General features: G+C 36.1%; 1 long non-coding RNA gene across 3 annotated transcripts; it reads left to right on the top strand.

The window, feature by feature from the left end:
* Window positions 1-2,564: 2,564 nt before the first annotated feature.
* Window positions 2,565-3,268, top strand: LOC106089367 (uncharacterized). Of its 3 annotated transcripts, none has more exons than XR_001221596.2 (4): window positions 2,567-2,696; window positions 2,806-2,947; window positions 3,105-3,175; window positions 3,237-3,268. It is a non-coding gene; the product is annotated as an uncharacterized LOC106089367 (long non-coding RNA). The 3 variants fall into 3 exon arrangements; XR_001221595.2 differs by having other exon boundaries at window positions 2,792-2,947; XR_001221594.2 differs by having other exon boundaries at window positions 2,565-2,947.
* Window positions 3,269-3,810: the final 542 nt, after the last annotated feature.

Here is a 3,810-nt window from a genome sequence, read left to right as displayed (position 1 = left end):
TGGAAGAACGTATTCTTCTGTCAAGCGCGTAACGAATAATTACAAAGAAAGCGGCATTATAACTTCAAAGCCTCGTCCTGGGCGTCCAAAAAAATTATACGTTAGAGAAGAGCGCAAAGTGATTAATATGGCAAGCAACAACCCTCGTATAACATCAACCAAAATTGTTGAAAATATTAAAACAATGTTTAAAAAAAGCATGTGTGCCGAAACTGCCAGAAAAATATTACATACAGCTGGATTTCATGGAAGAGTTGCTCGAAGAAAGCCGTATATTTCAGTCATAAACAGACAAAAGCGGATTGCATTAGCTAATACTTTCATCAATAAGCCTCCTGAATTCTCCGACGAGAGCAAATTCTGTATTTTTGGCATTAAAGGTTGGTAAATAGTGTGGCGCAAGTCCGGGACCGAGCTGGAAAAACTAAATTTAGTTGGAACGGTGAAGCACGGTGGTGGCGAAGTTATGGTGTGGGGGTGTGTGGCTGCTAGTGGAGTGGGTCAATTAGAATTTATTGAGTCCAAAATGGATAAATGGGGTTATCTCAATATTTTGAAAAAAATTTTAAACCAAGTGCTGCTAAACTAGGGTTAGCAACGATATTTTGGTTCCAACAAGATAACGATCCAAAGCATACATCGGAGGTTGTTAGGCTTTGGCTTCTATATAACACTACAAAGCAGCTTAAAACACCCCAATCACCAGATCTCAATCCCATTGAGCATCTTTGGGATCTATTGGAGAAAAAAAATCGTCAGCACGTTATAACCAGCAAGGAGATGTTACGAAGTGGGCGAAAATAACATCTGAGGAAATAGAGAAGTTGGTAAGCTCCCTGCCAAATAGGGTAGGTGCAGTCTTAAAACAACGTGGCTATCCTACCAAATATTAGGAATGTGTTAATATGTTTTTATTTTGTGTTTAAATAACTCTTTTGTTTATTTTTAATTACTGAACGCAGACTTTGTGGTGCTTATATTTAATTGTTATCATATTTAAATCGCTCTAGAGCGAAAGTGCTTAACCAAACTTAGAATTTTGTTTTTTAATGTTAGGAATATGAAGAAAGAAACCCAAAAAATCAAATATGGTGACCTTGTCAAACCATCAAAAGAACGACTTAGGGAAATTGTTCCCCAAAAAAACGTGGTACTAGCCTTAATAGTCGAAAAAAGACGAAAATACGTCTTATTTAAAATCAAAAAAGTCGAAGAAAAGTGCACTTTTCAATTTCACTTTAATCCTTCAAAGCTGATTATTCGACTTTTTCAGACACAATGTTGACTTCGGCTTTTTTACACAAAAAGGCGACTAATCGATAAGTCGAAAGTCGACTTTTCGATCTCTGGCATGATACAATTCAAGGCGGATTTAAAAAGGTGGTCTCACGCGAACAGCTGTTAACAGCCGGCCAGGTTTGACGGTATAAAGATGACGGAGTTTTATGTTTGCATTCTCTTTTTTGTTATCTTCTTTCTCGCATATTCTCTGCTCATGTACGCACATGCATACACACAAATGTCTTTGTGGGTGTGTTAGCAAAACGTGATTGTTGTACAAATGAGACCACCTTTAATTGTTTCGCCAGGGTACAATTAAGAGTTAGCGTTATTAGCACAAAAACAAAATTCTACCACCAACGAAACTACCTGGAGTGCAAATGTCAAAGTGATTTTAGAAAAAAAAACTTTGTTTTACAACTAATCTTCTTCAAATGTATTTTGTTGCTCTTGTGTGGAATATTGAATCAAACAGAACATCACTTTAAGGTTTTAGAAAAAAATCACAGCTGTGTTATCAAGCTTTTGACATTTAAATTTACTGGAAAATCAAAACAAAAATTAAAAAGTTGTACTCAGCTGTTGACATGACCTCACCTTATAAGTGCATCCTGGATCTCTAGTTGGTATTTTATTCTGGATTTCATGTGAACAACTGTCAAACTCCATATAAAAAAGTATGAACTAAAAACATGTGAAATATATAAATACCTTTTTACGCTAATGGTTTTAAAAGAGCACTTAAAAACCATTAATCCTAGTGTAGTATGAATGTAGGATTGAGTTAGTTAGTACGAAAATTCATGTAATTATGTTTAAAAAAATAAGATATTTTGTCAAAGTTTTTCGCAACAATTCCTGAGCAGAATATTCTGCTTAAGCTAGCGAATCTACTAGACTGGTAAATAAAACAGCCCATATGTTGCATTTTTCGTGCTTTAGTTTTGATACCCTATGTTTTAATAAACGGCGATATAACTATCCTCTTAACTTATGAGGGATATGATGTTTCTCCATACAATATTAGCGAGAAAATCTGGGTAAATAGACATCCCTATCATTGCGATTTTTGTAGTGTTTCAAAAAAGGAATAGTGAACATCATGTGATATCAACTGTGAAAAATTAACGTAGTACCATAAGCTAGCGAATCCCCTAGATTGGTAAATAAAACAAGTTAGGGTTTAGTTGTGCAATTTTTTCGTGTGAACGAACCTTTATTCAACAAATCAGACATGTTGAACATTCACTGGAATCGATAGCCCATTTCAGGGCACCATGATATCAATTCCAGTAAATGGATAGAAGCTAAAAACCAAAACAAAAATTTAAAATTTTTTCTTTGGACAAATCGAGTTTCGTAGACTAAAAAAAAATAATTCTATTAGAAAATCAAAGTGTAATTGCTACGTTGAGGTGAGACCGCGAAAACGATTTACCTGAATTTCCAAACAAAATTTTTCGTTGGCGCATTGTTTACATTAAAATTTTACAACTGTGTAAATCTGTAGTCTTCTTCAATCAGGGGTTAAAATAAGGCGCATTTTATAGCTCCTGAACGACAGCCCGGTGAATTCATGAATTATTTGTGTCTAATTTGAGCAACGGGACCTGACATTGTTCTTGACTTTACGTAATATTTGCTTTCGCCAGTCTTGGAGGGACAGGTAGGTTGATGTGCTTCACCATATAAGCCCCTTGTATGACAATGTAGGGGTTGGGGATGTAATGAAGTCTTTTTTTTTACATGACTAATAGCGCCGCAACATCCACCTGTTATTATATGAGATCTCTTAATTAATTTATTTTTCTTTTCGTTTACAGTAGTATTTGTTAATTTATATCGTTAAGATGCAACAATACAATAGACAATAATCAAAGTTCCGCGCAAATAAGTATGTACCTACCTACCTACAAATGCTTTTTATATGCTTTTTAATTATATTTGTTTTTTAGGGTGTTTATTCATTTGGTTCCTTATTTACTAAAACATTGATTTCGATTCAAGGAACCTATGTGATAAGTATACATATATGGCTTCTAATGCAAAATTCGGTGAAATTGTGCTGCTAATTGCTGTATCCATTTTCCTCTATTACTTTTTTTGGGTATCAATTCTGCCATTTATGCTCATAGACGAAGGTAAGTTGTGCATAATGTATCACTAGAATTTGATTTGTCCTATATACACGGGATAGCTGTGACCACCACACAGACTAGAACATTGAGGTTCGATCTGTGCGGTGTTCATTGCTGTAACGAGAAGCTTAGCTGCGAGCTACCGGCGCGTCCACAGGTTGCGGATTGTGGAATGCTCCATACGGAGTAGCTGCAACAGGTGTCGCGGACACTCAGTGAGAGGCCAGCCGGCACCAGCTCTTGCACAAATACTGAGTGCCTATAATGCTCGATGAGAATCGCCACCTCCACATGAAAATGTGGCTACAACAACCAAATCGATGCGGATGAGTATGACAAACTCAGGGAAGGCAAGCACTCCAAGTCAGTGCGTGACTTCATCATCTTGTTT

The sequence above is a fragment of the Stomoxys calcitrans genome, chromosome 1 (genome assembly GCF_963082655.1).
Source record: "Stomoxys calcitrans chromosome 1, idStoCalc2.1, whole genome shotgun sequence".
NCBI lineage: Eukaryota > Metazoa > Arthropoda > Insecta > Diptera > Muscidae > Stomoxys > Stomoxys calcitrans.
The sequence above is the reverse complement of the archived record's forward strand: the minus strand, read 5'-3'. Positions and strand labels throughout refer to the sequence as shown.